The sequence below is a fragment of the Drosophila takahashii genome, chromosome 2R (assembly GCF_030179915.1).
Source record: "Drosophila takahashii strain IR98-3 E-12201 chromosome 2R, DtakHiC1v2, whole genome shotgun sequence".
In the NCBI taxonomy this organism is placed as follows: domain Eukaryota; kingdom Metazoa; phylum Arthropoda; class Insecta; order Diptera; family Drosophilidae; genus Drosophila; species Drosophila takahashii.
In genome coordinates, this window is record NC_091679.1 from 6650295 (window position 1) to 6657835 (window position 7541).

Below are 7541 nucleotides of genomic sequence, written 5' to 3' on the forward strand. Positions count from 1 at the left end.
TCTCTCCCTAAAACACCTAAAAATAATGAGAGTGGAGTGATTAACTTGGGTGACTCAAAATCAAGGGGTACACATTGGGTAGCTTACCACAAAAACAAAAACAGCATATTCTATTTTGATAGTTTTGGAAATTTACAACCACCAAAAGAAGTTGTGAAATACTTAGGGGATAAAATCAAATATAACTATGAACAGGTACAACGTTTTGGAACATACAATTGTGGACACCTGTGCATTGAATTCCTGCTTTCATTCAAATAAAGTAACTGATTTAACGACTTTTAAACAACAAGGGTGGAAAACAACAAGGGTGGAAAAACAACAGCCTGTTGCATAAAGTAACTGATTTAACGACTTTTAAACATCAAGGGTGGAAAACAACAAGGGTGGAAAAACAACAACCTGTTGCTATGGAAATCTTGGTCTGAGAACTGGTATAAAATGAGCTCGGAAATCGTTTAGTCTTTACAGTCAGAACTTTAACATTAACTTGTCAAGTCGATCAGCTTGCTTCTCACTTAAACCACCTTCTTCAAGGACAAACTTCATACCAACAACAACATCATGAATCAACCAATTCCATCAGAAAGTGAGCTGGACACCATTATGGAGTTGCTCAAGGACAAGGAATATCGAGTTATAAAAAGAAGCAATGATTCCCTGCAACTAGAGTTAAATACAATTGTTTAATCCACTTATCACTTTGTAATATTTATAACATTTGTACATAATCATTTTTTATATTCAATAAAACATGCACACACACCCACATTAAATTCTTTTATTTGAAGAGGAAATTTAAACAATGTAAAATGATTCTTTTTCAGCCAAAAATAAAATCATATAAATAATATATATATTTTATAACTTTCATTAGTATGAAATGTAACCCTGTAAAGTATAGTTCATAAACTGGTATTACATCTTTTGTGCTGACGGTGGTGAAAGTTTTGAAAGTACCCAAAATGAGTCAATTTATTTTAAGTCAGCTTACTAAAATGAGAAATATATTAAAGAAAAAGTTTAATGATCTAAAACATTTTAAATCACAAAATGCTTACGAGTTGGAAGAAACTTTTAAGCCAATAACAGATCCCTTAAACGAACTAGTTAGTGAAAATAAAAAACGAAAGTTTATGAATACAAACGAAGATAAATCAACGGTTCTAAAGCAAAAAAGTGAAATATTTAAAAATGAAACCCCCAGTAAAAAGCTTGACGATGATGATCATGATTACGATTATGATGATAATAATAGCCGAAATGAAGAAACAAAAATTTATAATGATGATGTTACTAGTGACTCAGATGATAAATTTTTTTCACAGTCACATATTGAATTGGGATCAGAGCCGGAAACGCCGCTAGAAACACCTTTAGAAACACAGCTAGAAAAAGAAGCAGATGCTAGCAGTCTAATTCATGCAGACTATGATTTTAATATTAGCAGTCTATCGAGAAATAAAGTTCTGGACAATGCTTATGGACCTAGAAAAAGTTCATCAACCCCCAAATCCTTAAATTTGGGGAATGGTGAATTACATATAAGTCATAATAAAATTCAATTATCAAGTGGAAGCACGTGGGATTTGACTCCTTTGCTTTATTCTCTGATTGTTCATAATAAACCTACACAATTCAGTGCCACAGACTTGAAAAATTATAAAGATATCATTACTGAGACAAGTGCACATAGAATAGATTTTGATCCAAATAAGCGAATAAAAGGAACTAGAGGATACAAGTATACAAACATTATTAAAAAGTTCATGAGCAATGAAAATATACTTCCTTCAGCTATATCCACCCCAATTCAATCAAAACAAAAAAAAAAACAAATAAAAAGGGATTTGGATACATGTCCCTACAAAGAGCAAAACCCAATTATATTTATTGGGATGACGTCAATGAATTAGTTGAAAGATTGCAGCTTTTAATAGCTTTAAAGGCCGCTGGCAACACTAATCACAATAACGAGATCATGTCTATAATAGAAGAACTGCGAGAGGCTAAAATTATATACTAATTGAATAAATAAGGTTCACAAACTTTAAATTACCTTATAAAGAAAATGTCCGTCGACAAGTTTGGTCACTTTTCAGACGAAAAAGAGCACACAGATATTTTAAAAAGGGATATTAAATCTGTTGTGGGGTTGTACATTGATGGCGACGAAAACCTGAATACCCAACAGAAACGAATTAAAAATTGTGGGAACCCAGTAGATTATTCGGATGCAACGACGAAAAAATATGTCGATGAAAACTTGGAGACGTTAAAGAAAGACCTTAATACGAAAATAAATACATCCCTTAATCGAAGACTTACTAAAATAACTTCTTTGGAAAATTTAGTTCAAGTTAATAATGGGAGGGTTGATAATGTTGATAAAATCCTATCCAATATGTTAACAAAGATTAATAGTATTGAGAGCTATGTTTATAAATATGTTACTCAACCGAAATCAGTTTTAAAATCACAGACAGTTGAAATAGAAGGTACTGCAACTCCAATAGTAAGAAAGTTCTAGTACCAAAAAATATGAGTGATAAATTGGGTATTGTTAAAGAAATTCAAAAGGATGATGGAACTGAATTTTTAACAAACAATTTAACGCGTTAATGAAACAATATGGAATAAACCATTATTCTACCTATTCAATTGTAAAAGCTTCAATTGTGGAACGCTTCAACAGAAGTTTGAAGGAACTTATGTGGCGTGAATTTAGTTTTAGCGGAGCATACAAGTGGGTTGATATGTATTAAAAATTAATTGATATATACAACAAAAGACCACATAGAACAATTAGGGTCGCCCCAATTGACGTCAATTCTTCCAATGAAAAACACATTTTGAAAACAGCCTACAATCATCTCAAAATGTTTAGTGTGGGGAAATTGCGTAATGGAGATTATGTACGCATCAGTAAATATAAACATGTGTTTAAAAAGGGGTATACACCGAATTGGACTACAGAAATTTTTAAAATAATAAGTGGTAAAAACACATACCCTACCACATACTTGTTGGAAGACTTTGAAGGTACTCCAATACAAGGTGGATTTTACAAAGAAGAACTGAAAAAAAATAATAAAGAGAGACGGGAATAAAGTCCGTGTACGTTGGTTGGGGTTTTCAAAAAAATATGATAGCTGGGAATCTAAAGATAATATTTTATAGAGCAACTCTTATTCGCAATGAAAATAAAAGAATATATACTCCATATACTAATCAACTCAGCAACAGAAAAATAAATATGTTCAGACCGGCATGCTCATGTAACAGCTTATGTACAAGTTCAAAAATAGTCTCCAGCCAAAATCCCCCACCACCCTACGTATACAAAGTCAAAATAGTTTCCACATACGCACACGCAAAGACTTCGAAGATCATACAATACAAGTGGTTTCTATAATTATGTTCAGACTCGCATGCTCATGTACGTACACATCATCAAAAATAGTTTCCAGACACAATCGCCCGCATCGAAAGGCCGCACCCTACGTATACAAAGTCAAAAATAGTTTCCACATACGCACACGCAAAGTCTGATAGAATGTTCTGCTTTCTGTGGAGGGCGATAAGAATGTTCTGCTTTCTGTGGAGGGCGTGTGGAGGGCTATAAGAATGTTTACTCAAGGTTTGTATATATTGTTTCTGTTTGTTGGACTGGTTCGCCAGCATATTTATGAAAAATTGCAGCTCGAATTGCTCGTATAAAAGTGAAAAATATAAAAATGTAAAACTCAAACTTGATTAATAATTGTGTGTGTGTGAAAATGGAAAGTAATAAAATAATAAAACTATTTTTGATAATAGTTTTGTGGTAGGACAACCACACACACACCCATACACAACCACACACACACCCATACACATACCCACACACATACACTCTCTTTTAGACTCACTGTACTTTAAATTAAACGATAAAGTTAACTGTAATTATAACTGTAAACTGCAAATGTAATATGGTCATCCCTTTCTAGCTTTTACTTTAGCTTAAGAGATAAATTGTATACATATATCCGTCCCGCTCTCACGAAGGAGCGGGCGGAAGAGAGAACGTGGACTGTGCGATTCACTTTGTGTTTAGCTGTGGAAGAAGCCGGTTCTATAAAATAAAGATCATAAACTTAAACTACAAACTATTCGGAGTGCAACTTATTCTATCACAATATCAGAAGTGGTTCTTACTCACAATGCCTGACACCGATTTAAATCAGTTTACGGTCGTTCAATTAAAGACCTGGTTGAGTGCGCTTGGGCTACAAACCTCGGGCCCAAAAGCGGAATTGTTGGCGCGTCTGCAAACCGTCTCACCGGAGACACGTGGTAATCCACCAAATAAACCAACAATTCAGGATGAGCAGCCGCCAGATGCCGAGACAGACGGAGCCGCATCTTTGCCCATGGAGCAGCAATTGGGAAGCGCACACGCATTGGAGGCTTTAATCGGCCCTGATCCAGTGACGTCACCAGTTGACGGCATCCGCATGGAGCAGCTTTCTCTTGTGGACGTCGAAAGGGCCATGTTGCAGAAAATACGAGACGAGATCGAGGCAAATAAAACCGTGTTACAACGCATTCAATCGGAGATCGCTGACGTCACCAGGAACAAAACCAATCTTGCACAACATATATATCATGACGTCATCGACAACAGCTTTAAGAAGTCCGGCAACCCTAACGATTGCGCTTACAGCACCACTGTTAACCTTAACAGCAACGAGGCTAACACCAACAGGGGCATCGATATCGATAAATCCAGTGCTGGAAAGGAGATTGGAAACAGTGATGAACAACGCCAAGTCCCAAATGTAAACAAACTGCTGGAATCTCCAACAACTTCGATCGCATTGGCAAAAGAAGTCACAATGGACTACGACGGCAATTTGTGCGCCCGTAACTGGGTAACACAACTACAAAACATAGCGCAAGTGTACAACTTGGATACCTTTGGTGTGCGAATGCTCCTAATTGCCAAACTCAAAGGAAAGGCTCAAATCTGGCTGCACGCAAACGCCACCCGGATTCTGGAGCCGACCGATCGCCTGTGTGAACAGCTGATCTTGACCTTTGGAGCCAAAATGACAAAAGGAGAGTTAAGGAACGCGTTCCAAAGTCGTCAGTGGCGTGCCGGGGAAAAGTTCGCTTCATACTTCGATGAAAAAATCATGATGGCGAACGACATAAACATCGACAAAGAAGAGCTTCTAGAGAACATCATTGAAGGGATTCCAGGTATCACGCAACCCCTACCAAGGAGTTTGGGCATTAAAAACATTAAGCATTGGATAGGAAAAAATAAAAAATGATAAGAATGCGTATTTGAATAAGAAAAAATATACCCATTGTAAAGTATATTTAAGCTAAAAATTCTAAAAAAAAAAAAAAAAAAAAAAACAGGTTATAACCTATAATTGTACAGTCATAAAACTATTGTAATTTTTCACGGTGATCAGGAGATCATTCGGTCAGGATGGCCGAGTTGTGGTAGGACAACCACACACACACCCATACACAACCACACACACACCCATATACATACCCACACACATACACTCCCTTTTAGACTCACTGTACTTTAAATTAAACGATAAAGTTAACTGTAATTATAACTGTAAACTGCAAATGTAATATGGTCATCCCTTTCTAGCTTTTACTTTAGCTTAAGAGATAAATTGTATACATATATCCGTCCCGCTCTCACGAAGGAGCGGGCGGAAGAGAGAACGTGGACTGTGCGATTCACTTTGTGTTTAGCTGTGGAAGAAGCCGGTTCTATAAAATAAAGATCATAAACTTAAACTACAAACTATTCGGAGTGCAACTTATTCTATCACAGTTTGTGTATTAGGAGTAGTGGAAATGGGTGTAATACCCACTACACATCTAACGACTTACAACGAGACAATGAATACCACAATTATTCAAATTTTACTCCCTAACAATGATGTTTCGAATATTCAGCTGAAATTGTATATATTTAAGAACATTTCACTAGCGAATATAAATAACATTGATGAGTTAGAGAGTAAACTAAAAACCTCACAAGGTAAGAACATCAAAACAATAATAACAATAAACAATAAATTTTTTTTTTTTTTTGATTTGTTAACTTTGTTATGATATTTAATTTCAGAAGAAACAACAATGGCAAGCTATATTACAGAAGAGAGGAAACTAAAAAAAAGATGAAGACGACGAAGCACCACAAGGTAAATACCAATATAAATAATAATCACAAATTACTTTTTTTCCTTTTTCGATTTTTGTTAACTTTTGTTATGATATTAAATTTCAGAAACAACAACAACAGAAACAACAACAACAGAAACAACAACAACAGAAACAACAACAACAGAAACAACAACAACAGAAGCATCATCATCAACAGAAGCATCATCAACAGAAGCAACAGAAGAATCATCATCATCAACACCCCCACCAGCTAATTTCCAAATCTATGATGAGTACGATGATTTGTCGTCACCCTCCAAACAATCATTTACGCCACTAAATGAAGAAGATGGTAATAATGATAATGTAAGTGAAGAGTCAAAAATTTTAAATAAAACAGAGAAGCGTAGTGTAGAAAAAAAAAATTGTTAGAGAAGTTTAAATCAGACTTGCTTGAAAGGGAAAATAGAGAGGGCGGAACTATTGTAACAGGAAACAGAGGTTTCGATAGATATTATAAACTCGGTTATAAGGACCTTTTCACTTTAAGAATCCAGTGTCATTACGTTTCAAAAAGGTTAAAAAACATTCTCATCTAGATATGTATAAGATTCAAATAAACTGTGTAGAAATTGATGAAGAATTATTTTACTATCCACTTCTACCAAAAACAATAGGAACTAGACTTGAGTGGTATAGACTCTGATGGGGGAAAATATGTCTATTAGAGTGTAGCGAGTTGTTGAACCGCAACCACTTTTATATGAATTAGGGATAACATATTACTTATTTATTTCAGAAGGATATAAAAATTCCTCAAGGAAATAATATATTAAACAAAACAAAAGGCAAGTTAATTTACTTTAGTATTTATTATTTCATTTCATTAATTCGTTTTTCTTTTTCTTTTTCTCATTTCAGTTGAATATGTTCACCTTTTAGGATCTAACGTAGTTACAGTAAATTCAATTTCTAATAATATTTCTAGTTTTAATTTAACTGATGATGACATCACACAACTTTATCACCAAAATATAAACATTAACTTAAGCAATAGCGATGAGAGTAATGAAAATAATGATATTACTCCTGAACAAGTAGAGTTGGGTTATTATCTAAAACAGATAGGGAAAAAAAACGAGGAAGAAAAATCAGCTGAAGAAGAAGATGAACCTGTTCAAGATAGGGATTCTGAACCTGAAGCTAAAATGAACCCACATGAGTTAGAACTGTGGAATTATCTATATAGGCAACGGGTACAAAACCAATCAAATAAAATATACTCACCCAATTTATAAAAAATTTACAAACACACCCAAATATTTTATATTTAATACTCAATTTATTGAAATGTATTT

The 7541-nt window shown here is 34.5% G+C and overlaps 1 long non-coding RNA gene across 1 annotated transcript; it reads left to right on the top strand.

Annotated features, from left to right (window-relative positions):
* Positions 1–6410: 6410 nt before the first annotated feature.
* Positions 6411–7137, top strand: LOC138912806 (uncharacterized). Its single transcript, XR_011418361.1, has 3 exons — positions 6411–6549; positions 6983–7031; positions 7105–7137. It is a non-coding gene; the product is annotated as an uncharacterized lncRNA (long non-coding RNA).
* The last annotated feature ends 404 nt before the right edge of the window (positions 7138–7541 follow it).